This window comes from Heptranchias perlo, chromosome 4 (genome assembly GCF_035084215.1).
Source record: "Heptranchias perlo isolate sHepPer1 chromosome 4, sHepPer1.hap1, whole genome shotgun sequence".
In the NCBI taxonomy this organism is placed as follows: Eukaryota; Metazoa; Chordata; class Chondrichthyes; order Hexanchiformes; family Hexanchidae; genus Heptranchias; species Heptranchias perlo.
Genome location: NC_090328.1, coordinates 55,892,820 through 55,909,726, shown reverse-complemented (window position 1 = coordinate 55,909,726; position 16,907 = coordinate 55,892,820). Strand labels below are relative to the sequence as shown.

At 43.2% G+C, this 16,907-nt stretch overlaps 1 protein-coding gene across 4 annotated transcripts in view; it reads right to left on the bottom strand.

Moving 5' to 3' along the window:
- The window catches only part of apc (APC regulator of WNT signaling pathway), a 264,075-nt gene that overhangs the window by 202,120 nt on the left and 45,048 nt on the right, over nt 1-16,907 (bottom strand). For 3 of the 4 annotated variants that reach the window (XM_067982952.1, XM_067982956.1, XM_067982957.1), the window contains exon 2: nt 11,724-11,818. The exons of the other annotated variant lie outside the window; for it this stretch is intronic. The gene's annotated coding sequence lies outside the window, so the exon portion shown is untranslated. The remainder of the gene's footprint in view (nt 1-11,723; nt 11,819-16,907) is intronic. 4 annotated transcript variants of the gene reach the window in all.

Genomic DNA, 16,907 nt, shown 5'->3' with positions numbered 1-16,907 from the left:
CCCTCGTAAGAACAGGATATGACTCTCGACTTGTCGATCGACAGTTCCGACGGGCCACAGCGAAAAATCGCATCGGCCTCCTCAGAAGACAAACACGGGATACAACCAACAGAGTACCCTTCGTCGTCCAGTACTTCCCCGGAGCGGAGAAACTACGCCAATTTCTTCGCAGCCTTCAACATGTCATCGATGACGACAAACACCTCGCTAAGGCCATCCCCACGCCTCCACTACTCGCCTTCAAACAGCCACCTAACCTCAAGCAGACCATCGTTTGCAGCAAATTACCCAGCTTTCAGGAGAACAGCGTCCACGACACCACACAACCCTGCCACGGCAAACTCTGCAAGACGTGCCTGATCATCGACACTGATACCACCATCACACGAGAAGACACCACCCACCAGGTACATGGTTCATACTCCTGTGACTCGGCCAACGTTGTCTACCTCATACGTTGCAGGAAAGGATGCCCCGGACATGGTACATCGGCGAGACCATGCAGACACTGCGACAACGGATGAACGGACACTGCGCAACAATCGCCAGACAGGAGGGTTCCCTCCCAGTCGGTGAACACTTCAGCAGTCAAGAACATTCAGCCACCGATCTTCGGGTAAGCGTTCTCCAAGGCGGCCTTCAAGACACACGACAACGCAAAATGGTCGATCAGAAATTGATAGCCAAGTTCCGCACCCATGAGGACGGCCTCAACCGGGATCTTGGGTTCATGTCACGCTACATGTAACCCCACCTGACATCGTCATCCAGACTCAAGTCATAGTTGGCTTGTTCCCCAGACACAGATGCGGCCGGATCTGCTGCGATTTCCAGCGAAAAAAAAATCTGTTTTTAATACAACTGGTCATTCTCTCTCTCTGGTGTGTGTGTGTCTCTCTCTCTCTCTCTGTGTCTCTGTCTTTCTGATTTGACCCACCTCAGTATTCTTGGATGTAATGTTTCCCTGACTAACCTGTCTGAACGTCATTCACTCCTTTGATTGCTGTGATTATCTCTCTGCCGAGGTGTGATAAAGGGCAGTTAGAAAGATTATCTGTAATCACCAGGCATTGTTCTCTGACTATATATGCTGTGCCTTTATGCAACTCTTCACTCACCTGACGAAGGAGCAAAGCTCCGAAAGCTTGTGATTTCAAATAAAGCTGTTGGACTATAACCTGGTGTTGTGCGACTCCTTACATTTGGAAATATATTGCCATTCCTTCATCGTCGCTGGATCAAAATCCTGGCACTCCCTACCTAGCAGCACAGAGAGTATCTTTACCACACAGACTGCAGCGGTTCAAGAAGGCAGCTCACCACCACCTTCTCAAGGGCCATTAGGAATGGGCAATAAATGCTGGCCTTGCCAGCGACGCCCACACCTCATGAATGAATAAAAAATGTCCCATTATTTTCTCTATTACCATTTTTTTTAATACTTATAAATGAATCCAGTAAGTTCCACTTCTTGATTTATTTTTAGTTTCCCTCTATCACTGGTATTTTATCATCTTCCTCTACTGTGAAAATGGATGCAAAGTACTTGTTTAAAAAAAATCTACCATTACCTTGTTGTCTACAATATTGCCTGCGTCTGTCCTTAATGGGCTCACATCTCCCTTAGCCACACTCTTAATATATTTATAAGAACTTTTATTATTAGCCTATACATTACTCGCAAGTTTTTTTCGTATTCCCTTTATGGAGCTCTTAATATTTTCTTTGTGTCTTTTGTTGCTTTCTCTATTTCTCCCAGTCTACTAGATTACCACTTTTTTTTGGCATTTGTGTAAGCCACTTCCTTTAGCTTTATGCTACATTTTACCTCATCTGTTGACCATTTGTTGCTTGACTGTACAATTGGAATTTTTGTTCTTTAGGGTTATGTATTGGTCTTGCATTGTACTAAACACTTCTCTGAATACCTCCCTCTCTGTCAAAATGTAATGGTTGAGATGGAATGGTAAATATAACTTTAGGAAGACCATAGTTAGAGTCTGTATAAATTTTTGGCTTCCAAACTATAGGAAGGATGTTGAGGCAGAAGAGGTTACAGTGCTGATTCACCAGGATCCTGCCTGGTATGAGGAAATACAAATATGGAGACTACGGTGTGCTTGACAGAGTTATTTAAAATTATGAAGGAATGAGACAGAACAGATAGAAATAGACTGTTGCCAGTGCTCGAGGGGCCTAGAACGAGGGGATCTATGTAAGATTTAATGTAAGAGATTTAGGACAGACAGCAGATGAATCTTTTTTGTTTACACAGAGGGCTATGAGGTCGTGGATTGTACTACCAGAGTAATTCTATGTAGCTTTGGTCAACTAGTCTCATATCTCCTTTGGCTTTAATTTTCCTTACGCCTCTGTGCAATGCCTTGGACCATCTTTCTATATTACATGCGTTTATAAATGAAAACTCTTGTTTGTTGAGGACTTTTGGGTGGTATTCGGAGCATAGTAGTGAAGGAGAAGGAAGAGGTACTCGAGTAATGAGTATTTAAGAGGGTTGGAGTAGTTAAGAATTTAGTTATTTGGAGGGGTATATTTATAATTTGGGTCAGTGGCTAGAAAAAGAGGGGCAGTGGCAAACAGGAATTGAAAGGGAAAATGGGATCAGGGCTTAGAAATAAAAGACGAAGAACAACAAGCTTTCGAAATAAATTAACACAGAAAACAGGTCTTGACTGGCTTTGACTGAAACTTGACTCATAGGAGGAGACATCCTGCCCCTTTCCGAAACCTCCCACCTGGCTATACTTTCCGTCATCTGCCCTGCCCAAACTGCTACCATGGCTATGTGCTCATCACAAAATCAACCCTGGTCTCTCCCATTATTGTCTATCACCCAAGCCCCACCCGCATTTTCTTCCCAAAATATCTTGGCACTCCCCCCCCCCCCCCCCCGCATCACCAAGCAACTCCTCATGCTCGGTGACTTCAATCTCCATCTCAGCACCTCTTGCCCTATCTCTGCAGAATTTAATGCCTTTTGTTCCTCCCTAAACCTCTTCCTCCATATAAACTGTCCTACCCATACTCACGGCCACCCTTCAGCCTTGCCATCTTCCAGGGCCTCTCCACTCCATGCTTGACTATCTCTGACCACTTCCTTACACCACCCACAGCCCCGACCCCTTTCCAACTGCACATCTGTCTGTGCCCACCCCTGGAAAAAAAACTATCCCTTAAGTCACTTACAACTGCACTTTCAAACTCCCAACTGCCTAGCCTTTGGCCTCAATTTGCCACCATACTTCTACAGCTGTCAGTCTACTTACCCACTCCCTCATCGATATCCTTGTCCCCAGCAGAGCTTTCACTGTTACTGACTCCCCCTGGTATGGCCTCCATCTTCGCTCCCTCAAATCCATGGAGCACTTACCTGAGCACATCTGAAGGACAACAGGTTTAACCATCCCATCACCAAATCTGACTGCAGCACCACGCACTATCAGGCATCATTCTCCTCTGCCAAAACAGCCTACTACTCCAGTATAATCCTGGAGAGCAAAGATAAACCCTGGCTTCTTTTCTCCACTATTAACCATCTCCTTAAATCATTCTCACCTCCACCCTCATTTCCAATATTTGTGAGAAGCTCATGGACTTCGTCATCAAAACCCAGTTATTTCTATTGCTTCCCCCCTTCCCCACCAAGCCCATCCTTTCCACAAGCTCCCACCCGCCAAACCCCATATAGCCTGCCTCTTTCTCTAGTTTCTCCCATGTTCCCTCATGCCCTCTCATCTTGTCCCTCAGAATCACCTCCTGATCCCTTGACTCCATTCCCACTAAAATGCTGACCAATCATTTCCCTTCCTGGCCCCCATCTAGCTGACTTTGGAAATGGTCCTCTCCCCTTCAAAAGAGCCATCATCACCTCACCATTTCTCAAAAAATCCATCCTCAACCTCTTCTTCTCTGTCCTTGGAAACAACCACCCCATCTCCAACCTCCCTTTCCTCTCCAAAATTCTTGAATGTGTTGTTGTCTCCCAATCCGAGCCCATCTTTCCCGCAACCCTATGTCTAAATATTTCCAATAGCACTGAAATTACCATCAGCAGTCACAAATGACATCCTCTGTGACTATGGTGCATTTTCCCTCCTCTTCCTCTATGCCGCTTTTGACATGGTCAACCACACCATCCACCTCTCACACACTGTACAATTCAGTGTGGTTGTCCTCGCTCGGTTCTACTCTTATCTATCCAATCATAGCCAGAGCATCTCCAGCAATGGCTTCTCTTCCCATCCTAGGGTTGTCAACTCTGCTTGGGCGCATTGACCACGCGACATTGACCATGTGATGATGATACTGTATTTACCTTAGCTGAGCGTCTCAGTATCACCAAGGGCCCAATAAAATATTTCAGTCTTTTTGTTTTGTACATTAGAAAGATTTCAGTGAGATGTATTACAACATAATTTTAAAATCAAAGCAAGTCTGCATAACCCATTTCCTGAGCTATTTTGGGTTACTGCTGAAATTGTTTTCTCTATTAAGAGAGAACCTTCCACTCTTCCAAATCATTTTACCTTCACATTCCCTGTGTTTCTTTCATCCTCCCTGTTTTCCCTTCATATTTCCTATATTTTCCCCCTCAGTACCTGGCTTTTCCATCACTTCTCACTGCTGCCGACCTTTGTTTTTGGCCATCATCCTGCCCCTGTCCCTTCCTGTCAATCAATTGCCTCCATGTGACCGATCCGGCCCAATACCCTTTTCAGAATTCTGTGCTGGTAATTGGAATGCTGCAGAGCTGAAGGTTATTTTTACAGCTTTAAATTAATCCCTCCTTCCCGCCCTGTGCAGGACCTTTCCCGTCTTTATGACAATATTTCCTAGGTTTTCTCCCCTCTCAAGTCTGTCTGAGGCACACAGCTGCAAAGTTCTGCTTTTCTCCCAGGTTGCTAGCAGTAGTTCATGGGAGAGCAAGCAACCCTATCCCGCCCCAGCAAAATTACCTCTGGAGTCCCCCAGGGATCTGTCCTTGGCTCCCTTCTCTTCCTCATCTGCATATTCCTTGGAGACATCGTCTACAGAGATGAAATCAGCTTCCACATGTACGCTGACAACACCCAGCTCTACCAACTCTCTCGTTTTCTTCACCGTCTCTGTGCTGTCAGACTGCTTGACCAACATCCAGTCCTGGATGAGCTTTAATTTCCTCCAATTAAGCCTCGGGAAGACTGAAGTCACTGTCTTCAGCCTCCACCACAAACTCCGTACTGTTACCATCAATTCCAAGTCCCTCACCAGCCACCGTCTCAAGTTGATGTTCACAACCTTGCTATCCTATTTGACCCGGAGCTCAGCTTCAGACCCCATATCCTCTCTATCACAAAGATGGCCTACATCCACTTCTGTAACACTGGTGACATCGAACCTGCCTCTGCCCAATGCTGAAACTATTATTCATGCCTTTGTCACCTCCAGACTCAATTATTCCCATGTTCTTCTGGCATGCCTCCTATCCTCCACGCACTGTAAATTTCAGCTCATCCAAAATTTTGTGGCCCATATCCTATCCTGCTCCAAGTCCCAATCATCCATCACCCCTGCCCTTGCTGAACTACTTTGGCTGAAGGCCCCCACTGCCTCCAATTTAAAATTCTCAGTCACGTTTAAATCCCTTGATGGCCTCGGCCATCATTATCTCTAACCTCCTTTAGCCCTACAACCCACTTTAAGAGATCTGTTCCTTCAATTCTGACCTCTTGTGCATCCACCCTGATCTGTCTAGGCCCCCCACTCTGGAATTCCCACACTAAACCCCTCCATTTCTCTTTTCTTCTTTAAGACCCATCTCTTTGGCCAAGTGTTTAGTCAACTCTCTTAATAGTCACCTTCTTTAGCTCAGCATCCATTTTTCTCTGATTACACTTCTGTGAAGCGCTTTGAGATGTTTTTCTAATGGTGCTATATAGTGCAAGTTGCTGTTGTTGAATTTCAACCCCATTGTATATTAGAAGCAAGGCTACTGGCTTTCAGTTTTAACAGAAAAACAGAATCATGGAACGTGTTTCTTGGTTAAAAGCCCCGGAATAAAAACAGAATTTTACTTGTTCAGTCACTTTAAACTAGTTGCTCTGATCATTCTGATCTACAGAAAAGATGGAAAATAAATCAGAAATAGACAAACAAGAATCTTTCATTAAGGGACAGTAAAAAAAAAATCCAGAAAGAGTCATCTCAAAAACAAAGATTTCAGATGGCCCCTTAATGGATAATTGGGAAGAGTAGTTTGAAAATGTAGCAAGTACTCGCAAATAAAGAAACATTAATTAAATAGAAGAAAAGTTACAATTAAGTCCAACTCTCAATGTACTGAACCCCTCCAGGGGGCACCAAAGCACAAGGCATAGCAGCAGCAGGAGGCCACTATACCAGCATACTACTGAAGAAAATCTATTCTTGGGTTAAACTAACTTCCTAATTGGAATTGGTAACAGGTTTATGCGTGGCACTCTGATGTTCAGAAAATGATGCAGAACACTAGCAATAACAGAAGTCACAAGAGGAGGAATAGATGGGGCTGACATGATCAGGAAATGAGAAAGTAATGTACAGAATCCTAAATTGATGTCCTTAAGATACAACAATGTTATTTTGAGTAACAACCCAAGATATGCAGATGCTGTTGCACTCTGAATTAAAAATAAAAGAGAACTACAGGAACTAATGGGCAGATTGGTCACTCCAAATGAACACCAAGGATAAAAAACAATGATCTGTAGCAAGGGATCAACAGGAATGAAAACACTAATGAATGCAGAGAGAATCAAACATGTCAGCCAGTTTTGCTATTTGGGTTCCAGCGTCACTGCACTTGTGTTCAGAAGAGGTGAGAACAAGACAGGCCCTAGTGAAAAGGGCAGCTGAAATATAAAACAAAATTTGCAAGGATTAAAATGTATTGTACAGTACAAAAGAGACACTCCTGGGAACTATGATATAACCAGTAGCTCTCTATGGATATGGAACATGAATAATGAAATAGAGGGATCCAAAGACATGGCAAATTTTTGGGAGGTAGGAATGAGTTACATTTGCATAGCGCTTTATCACATCTATGGGACGATCCAAAATACTTCACATATGAAGCACTTTTGAAGTACAGTATCTGCTGCTATGAAGGCAAATTCAGCTGCCAATTTGTGCACAGTAAGATCCCTCAACAGCAAATGAGATAAATAACCAGTTAATCTATTTTTGGTTATTTGAGGGAGGAATACTGACTAGGACAACTTACTTCTCTTCTTCAAATAGTGCCATGGGATTTTTTTTTACATCCACCTGAATCATCAGAACATGAAGTGGCCTTGCTTTAACGTTTCGTCTGAAAGATGGCCTCTGTGCCTTGCAGCGTTCCCTCAGTATTGCACAGAAGTGTCAGCCTAGATTATGTGCTCAAGTGCTGGAGTGGAGCTTGAACCCGCAATCTCCTGACTCATAGGTGAAAGTGTTACAAACATGAATATGTCCCTAAAATGCTAACAATTATGAGAATAATGCTCACCATACTAAATTGTAAACAATTTTACAACACCAAGTTATAGTCCAGCAATTTTATTTGAAGTTCACAAGCTTTCGGAGGCTTCCTCCTTCCTCAGGTGAATGTGGAAAAGGAGGAAGGAGGAAGCCTCCGAAAGCTTGTGAATTTCAAATAAAATTGCTGGACTATAACTTGGTGTTGTAAAATTGTTTACAATTGTCAACCCCAGTCCATCACCGGCATCTCCACATCATCACCATACTAAAGAAATGGAAACTCTAATCCTTTGGATAATAAAACAAGAGGGAGGGGACACCATCTAGACAAGATAAATCATGCTGACAGTAATGAAAGGGCAAAGACCTAGAGGAAGACCAAGGAAAATATGGTTGTGTCTTGTGAGGAACTGGATAGGAATACAACCCAGTCTAGTAGCTGCAACAGCACAATAGGCAACATTGTTACAAGATGGTGACCATGGCTTAAAGAAGAATTTTATTTACGTTTTCAGATCCTACGTTCTTGGTGCACTTTGACGTAACAACATTTTTCTGCTTCAATGAAGACTTATATTGAACTCCTCCTTTCTAGGCTCAACAGCTTAAAAGCCTTTCGTTTTCCTTTACAGCCCCTTCACACTTAGGGTCACTCTTGTTCCTCTTTTCTGAACACTTTTCAAAGTGGATGATGACCAATGCCTTACATAGAATTAATGTCACAGAAACAGGCCATTCAGCCCAACTGGTCTATGCTGGTGTTTATGCTCCACATGAGCCTCCTCCCACCCCTCTCCATCTAACCCTATCAGCATATTCTTCTATTCCTTTCTCCCTCATTCACTTATCTAGCCTTCCCTTAAATGTATCTATGCTATTTGCCTCAACTACTCCATGTGGTAGCAAGTTCCACATTCTAACCACTCTGGGTAAAGAAGTTGCTCCTGAATTCCTTATTGGATTTATTAGTGACTTTCTTGTATTTATGACCCCTAGTTTTGGACTCCCCCACAAGTGGAAATATCTTCTCTACGTCTACCCTACAAAGCCCCTTCATAATTTTGAAGACCTCTATTAGGCCATCCCTCAGCCTTCTTTTTTTAAGAGCAAAGAGCCCCAGTTGGTTCAGTCTATCCTGATAGTTATAACCTCTCAGTTCTGGTATCATTCTTGTAAACCTTTTTTACACCATATGTCTATATGTTTTGTGCAATACGGAGAACAGAACTGTGCACAGTACTCCAAGTGTGGTCTAACCAAGGTTTCATTTAAGTTAAACATAACCTATCTGCTTTAAAATCTTATTACTCTAGAAATGAACCCCAGTGCTTTTTTCCCCCCCATTTTTTAATGATCTCTTTAACCTGCATCGCTACTTTTAATGATTTGTGAATGTGTACCCCGAGATCCCTTTGTTCCTCTACCCCATTTAGACTCTTATTTTCCAAAGTGTATGTGGCCTCTTTATTCCTCCTACCAAAACACACCACCTCACACTTATCTCAAAATTCATTACAAAGAGTTTGCATAACTTCTGTAAACTTGTTTCTACTGTAGTGGTTATATTTCCAAGCATTCTATTAACTTTTTTTCAATTGACTTGCCACATTGTCTGGACATGAAAGAGTCATGTCTACTATTATTCGCAGGTCCCTTACTAAGTCTCCCTGTTCTAAGGTCTTAGACGTAGAGAAGATGTTAACACTTGCAGGGGAGACCAGAACTCGGGGACATAAATATAAGGTAGTCACTAATAAATCCAATAAGGAATTCAGGAGAAACTTCTTTACCCAGAGTGGTTAGAATGTAGAATCCGCTACCACAAGGAGTAGCTGAGGTGACCAGCATAGGTGCATTTAAGGGGAAGCTAGATAAATACATGAGTGAGAAAGGAATAGAAGGATATGCTGATAGGATTAGATGAAGTAGGGAGGGAGGGAGAGGAGGCGCGTGTGGAGCATAAACAACGACATGGACCCATTGGGCTGTACAGCATGGTTTTGTGCTGCACATTCTATGTAATCTATATAATTTCCTCCATGTTGAACACCACTTGGAGGAAGCACTAAGGATAGCAAGAGCACAGAATGTACTCTGGGTGGGGGACTTCAATGTCCATCACCAAGAGTGGCTCGGTAGTACCGCTACTGACCGAGTCCTGAAGGACACAGCTGCCAGACTGGACCTTACAGCAGGTGGTGAGCAAACCAACACGAGGGAAAAACCTACTTGACCTCGTCCTCACCAATCTACCTATCGCAGATGCATCTGTCCATGACAGTATTGGTAGGAGTGACCACCGCACAGTCCTTGTGGAGACGAAGTCCGGTCTTCACACGGAGGATACCATCCAATGTGTTGTGTGGCACTACCACTGTGCTAAATGGAATAGATTCAGAACAGGTCTAGCTGCTCAAAACTGGGCCAAGTGGATTATCCATCTCTTCCTCCTCCCGATATCCCCACCATCACAGAAGCCAATTTTCTGCCAATTCAATTCACTCCACGTGATATCAAGAAACGGCTGAGTGCATTGGATACAACAAAGGCTATGGGCCACGACAACATCCCGGCTGTAGTGCTGAAGAACTAGCTACGCCTCTAACCAAACTGTTCCAGTACAGCTACAACACTGGCATCTACCCAACAATGTGGAAAATTGCCCAGGTATGTCCTGTCCAGAAAAGCAGGACAAATTCAATCCGGTCAATTACCGCCCCATCAGTCTACTCTCAATCATCAGCAAAGTAATGGAAGGTGTCGTTGACAGTGCTATCAAGTGGCACTTACTCACCAACAACCTGCTCACCGATGCTCAGTTTGGGTTCCGCCAGGACCACTCGGCTCCAGTCCTCATTACAGCCTTGGTCCAAACATGGACAAAAGAGCTGAATTCCAGAGGTGAGTTGAGAGTGACTGCCCTTAACATCAAGGCAACATTTGACAGAGTGTGGCACCAAGGAGCCCTCGGAAAATTGATGTCCATGGGAATCGGGGAAACCTCTCCAGTGGCTGGAGTCATACCTTGCACAAAGGAAGATGGTAGTGGTTGTTGGAGGCCAATCATCTCAGGCCCAGGACATTGATGCAGGAGTTCCTCAGGGCCGTGTCCTAGGCCCAACCATCTTCAGCTGCTTCATCAATGAACTTCCCTCCATCATAAGGTCAGAAATGGGAATGTTCGCTGATGATTGCACACTGTTCAGTTGCATTCGCAACCCCTCAGATAATGAAGCAGTCCGTGCCCGTATGCAGCAAGACCTGGATAACATCCAGGCTTATGCTCTAAGTGGCAAGTAACATTTGTGCCAGAAAATGACCATCTCCAAGAAGAGAGAGTCTGACCACCTCCCCTTCACATTCAACAGCATTACCATCGCCGAATCCCTCACCTTCAACATCCTGGGTGTCACCATTGACCAGAAACTTAACTGGACCAACCTCATAAATACTGGGTATTATGTGGCGAGTGACTGACCTCCTGACTCCCCAAAGCCTTTCCACCATCTACAAGGCACAAATCAGGAGTGTAGTGGAATACTCTCCACTTGCCTGGATGAGTGCAGCTCCAACACTCAAGAAGCTCGACACCATCCAGGACAAAGCAGCCCGCTTGAATGGCACCCCATCCACCACCCTAAACATTCACTCCCTTAACCACTGGCGCACCGTGGCTGCAATGTACACCATCCACAAGCTGCACTGCAGCAACTAGCCAAGGCTTCTTCCACAGTACCTCCCAAAACCGCAACCTCTACCACCTAGAAGGACAAGGGCAGCAGGCACATGGGAACAACACCACCTGCACGATCCCCTCCAAGTCACACACCATCCTGACTTGGAAATATATCGACGCTCCTTTATCGTCGCTGGGTCAAAATCCTGGAACTCCCTACCTAACAGCAATGTGGAAGAACCTTCACCATACGGACTGCAGCAGTTCAAGAAGGCAGCTCACCACCACCTTCGCAAGGGCAATTAAGGATGGGCAATAAATGCCGGCCTCGCCAGCGACACCCACATCCCATGAACGAATAAAAAACCCCACTAAAAACGCATCCTATTTTCTCATCCTCCTATGAGAACATTATTTTCTTTTAAATGTCACCATCATCAAGTCATCCCTTCAACAAAAGATTTCTTAAAAACATTTCATCCATGTATTTTCAAAATCACTGCTTTAATACTAAACAGTAAAAATATTGGAAAAATACACTTACAGGAAACTGATTTTGTCACAACAGGTGCAACAGATGTAGTTCCTCCTTTTACCCAAGACTTAATTCACCACAGAATAGGAACATGTTCAATAAATCTGAGAGGGTGAAAAAAAAAGTTAAATTTCACAACTACTTTATATGAAAAGTAAAGTTTCCTTTGTTAATCTACTAACTGATCACAAACGACTCACAAATTAAAATGGAGGAAAAAATACAGGCAGAGCAATTTATATTCAAAGCTACCACCCACTTTTCTCATGCAAATAATGATAGCGGTGACTGATAATTAGCAAAAATGAAAGCGCACAGAGTTGGAGGCAACTTTGCGGCATGGGTTGGAAATTGGTTGGGAGATAGGAGACGAAGAATAGGGGTTAAGGATATGTACTCTAATGGGCAGTGTTGCCAAGGGATCTGTACTGGGGCCTGAACTTTTAGCCATATTTATCAATGACTTGAATGAAGGAAGAGAGAGTTGGAAATCTATGACGACAGAGGATACTAAATTGGGAGGCACAGTAAGTAGTGCAGATGGCAGCAGGAAGTTACAAAGGAACAAAGATAGATTAAGTGAGTGGGAGTTCAATATGGGGAAATGTGAGGTCATCCACTTTGGATCCAAGAAAGACAAACTGAAGTTTTTCTAAATGGTGAGAAACTAGGAACCGTGGAGGAGCAAAGGGATTAAGATGTCCATGTACAAAAATCACAAAGCTAGTGCACAGATTTTAAAAAGCTAATGGAATGTTGGCCTTTATCTCAGGGGGACTGGAGTACCATGGGGAGGAAGTTCTGCTTCAGTTGTATAGAGCCTTGGTCGGACTCCATCTGGAGCACTGCGGTCAGATCTGGGCACCGCACCACAGGAAGGATACATTGGCTTTGGAAGGGGCGCAGCATAGATTGACCAGAATGATACCGAAACCTAAAGGGCAGGTTGCATTAACTTGGTTTGCAGTCCCTCGAGTATAGAAGATAGAAGGGTGATCTAATCAAGGTGTTTAAAATGATGAAAGGATTTGATAGGGTAGATACAGAGAAACTATTTCCTCTGGTGGGAGAATCCAGAATATGGTATCTCAGAAGATCAATAGCAGAAATTAGTTTTTCTATAAAAGCTTGCAGGCTCAACTTGAGGAGCTACAGCACAAACATTATGCAGCTTGCCAATCGCTCTCTACTACTCAGTTGGAGAATATTTCACTCCTGTGTGGCTAAACACTGCCCATATAAAACTAGTTGATATACAATTAAATCAAACAATAAGAATAACAACAGGGACTATGAGAGCAACAAATGTTACCAGTCCTCTCAAATATAAGTCAGGCGGCATATAGCAGCAAGTGATCTCCTTGAGAAAATCCAGGAGATGCCACAGCTGCTACTTTTCAAAAGATAAATGGGGAGGTGCCTTGCCACCAAATCAGCAAAACAGCGATCTAAGCTATGCTACCAATCACCTCCACAACGAACACTACCGATATGGTTAACTGAATGGAGTCAAGCTGCTCCCTCTAAGAAACCCCATCCTCTGGCTTCAAGCTGCCACGGCATATCTGGTGCAAGCTCAACAGCCTCCAATGTGGGGTGGTAAGGTGTGTGGCAAAGGACCACACCTGGGGACTCAGGAACAGCCCTCTGCGTAGTGGCGATGCAGTTGAGGATACCACACATCCACTGAATGGCTACTAATTTCATGCTGATCTGCCAGGACGACTTTCTGGACTCCACAATGTGGGCCCCGAGGCAACTGAATGTCTAAAACAATATGATGCCACCTAAGTCACTTGACATGTTTGACATTTTGAATTTTAATTTATCTCCCTACTTTATATTTTTTGAATTTTTTTCTCCATTGGAACATAGGAACAGGAATAGGCCATTTAGCCCCTCGAGCCTGTTCCGCCATTCAATGTGATCATGACCTGTGACTAACTCCATATATCCGCCTTAACCAAAAGTATTAAGGGATATGGGGCTAACGAAAATCCATCAATCTCAGATTTAAAATTAACAATTGAGCTATCAACTGCCTTTTGCGGAAGAGAGTTCCAAACTTCTACCACCCTTTGCATGTAGCAATGTTTCCTAACTTCACTCTTGAAATCCTGGCTCTAATTTTTAGGCTACATCCCCTAGTCCTGGACTCCCCAACCAGCGGAAATAGTTTCTCTCTATCTAACCTATCGGTTCTCCTTAATATTTTGAAAACTTCAATAAAAATATCCCTTAATCTTCCAAATTCCAGGGAATCCAATCCTAGTTTGCATAATCTCTCCTCCTAATTTAACCCTTGGAGTCCAGGTATCATTCTAGTAAATCTACGCTGCACTCCCTCCAAGGGCAATATATCCTTCTTAAGGTACAGTGCCCAGACCGGAATATAGTACTCCAGGTGTGGTCTAACCAGGGCCTTGTATAGTTGTACCATAACTACTACCCCCTTGTATTCTAGTCCTCCAGATATAAAGGCCAGCATTCCATTAGCCTTATTGATTATTTTCAGGACCTGTCCATGACATCTTAATGACCTAGTCTTTGCTAATCTTTATTGTACCACTTGTGCATTAGCAAATAATAATACTTCAATGCAACTTTCCAACATGTTAAATCAAGAACTTGTCAGTTTATTCAGATCAGAGAATCATAGAATGGTTACAGTACAGGAGGCCGCCATTTGGCCCATCGAGCCCATGCTGGCTCTTTGTAAGAGCAATCCAGTTAGTCCCATTCCGCGCCTCTTTCCCCATAGTGCTGCAAATTTCTCCCCTTCAAGTATTTATCCAATTCCATTTTGAAAGCCACGATTGAATCTGCTTTCACCACCCTTTCAGGCAGCGCACTCCAGATCATAACTACTATTGCATAAAAAAGTTTTTCCTCATGTCACCTTTGGTTCTTTTGCCAATCACCTTAAATCTGTGTTCTCTTGTTCTCAACCGTTCCGCCAATGGGAACAGTTTATCTTTATTTACTTTATTGAAACCCTTCGTGATTTTGAACACTTCTATCAAATCTTCTCTCAACCTTCTCTGCTCTAAGGAGAGCCACCCCAGCTTCTCCAGTCTTTCCATGCAACTGAAGTCCCAAATCCCTCGAACCAGTCTAGCAAATCTTTTCTGCACCCCCTATAAGGCCTTCACATCCTTCCTGAAGTGCGGTGCCCAGAATTGGACACAATACTTCAATTGTGGCTGAACCAGTGTTTTGTAAAAGTTCAACATAACTTCCTTGTTTTTGTACTCTATGCCTCTATTTATAAAGCCCAAGATCCCATATGCTTTTTTTAAACCGCTTTCTCAACCTGTCCTATCACTATCAATCATTTGTGCACATATACCCCCAGGTCTCTCTGTTCCGGCACCCACTTCAGAATTGTACCATTTAGTTTATATTGCCTCGCCTCGTTCTTCGTGTCAAAATGTATCACTTCATACTTCTCTGCATTAAATTTCATCTGCCATGTGTCCACCCATTCCACCAGCCCATCCATGTCCTCCTGAAGTCTATTACTATCCTCCTCACTGTTTCCCACACTTCCAAGTTTTGTGTCATCTGCAAATTTGTAAATTGTGCCCTGAACACCCAAGTCCATGTCATTAATATATCAAGAAAAGCAGTGGTCCCCAGTACCGACCCTCGGGGAACAACATTGTATACCTTCCTCCAGTCTGTAAAACAACCGTTCGCACTACTGTTTCCTGTCATTTAGCCAATTTCATATCCACGTTGCTACTGCCCCTTTTATTCCATGGACTTCAATTTTGCTGACAAGCCTATTATGTGGCACTTTATCAAACACCTTTTCAAAGTCCATATCTACTGCAACATCAACCAACATCAACCCCATTGCCCTCATCAATCCTCTCTGTTACCTCATCAAAAAACTCAATCAAGTTAGTTAAACATGATTTGCCTTCAACAAATCCATGCAGGCTTTCCTTAATTAATCCATACTTATCCAAGTGACTATTAATTTTGTTCCAGATTATCGATTCTAAAAGTTTCCCCACCACTGAGGTTAAACTGACTGGTCTGTAGTTGTCGGGTTTATCCTTACATCTTTTTTTGAACAAGGGTGTAACATTTGCAATTCTCCAGTCATCTGGCACCACCCCCATATTTAAGGAGGATTGGAAGATTATGGCCAGCACCTCTGAAATTTCCACTCTTACTTCTTTCAGCAACCTAGGATGCATCCCATCCGGACCAGGTGACTTAGCTACTTTAAGTACAGCTAGCCTTTCTAGTACCTTCTTTATCAATTTTTAGCCCATCCATTATCTCAACTACCTCCTCTTTTAAACTGTGACTTTGGCAGCAGCATCTTTCTTGACATAGAAGATCTCGCTGTACTATTCCAAGTGCAAAAGGAAGCTTTCCCAGTGTCCTAACCAATATTCATCACTCAACTGGTCATTTATTTCATAGCTGTTTGTGGAACCTTGCTGTGTGCAAATTAGTTGCCACAGTTGGTCACTCCTTATTTGGCTCGGGGTCCATGTTTTGTCTTATTATGCTTCTGTGAAGTGCCTTGGATGTTTTTTGTATGTTAAATGAACTATAAAAATTCCATTTGTTTTTCTTGCATTTGTGGAATATTATACTATATCAATAAAAAGAGAATTGTTAAATGTGAGGTGGGACTTCAGAGAGGAGAGGATAGTGAGTTAGGAGAGGTTAAATGGAAATTGGTAGAGATAGTTAACTAGATGAAATTACTAAGTATCTAAATGAAAAGAAAATAATTAGAAGCAACCAACATGAATTTCAGAAAAGAAGATCATGCTTGAGAAACAGGATAGAGTTCTTTGAGGAAATGACAAATATGGTAGGGAAATACAGGGGATGTGGTGTACATGGACTTTCAGAAAGCCTTTGACAAGTTACCACTCAGGAAACTAATAGAGAAGATTAAGGGGCATGGAATTAGGGGAAGAGTAGCAAACTGGTTTAAAAATTGCTTAGGAGGGAAGAAACAAGAGTAGCATTTAAGGACAGTTGCTCAGAGTGGTTGGACCCCACAGGGTTCTGTGCTGGGATCATTTTTCCCCCCAATGATTTGGATGTAGGGCTACAGGGAATAATATCCAAATTTGCAAGTGATATTAAAATAAGAGGAATAGTAAATTATTCTGAGGACCAAAAAGCTGCTGCAAGGGGATATTGATAAGCTGGTGGAAT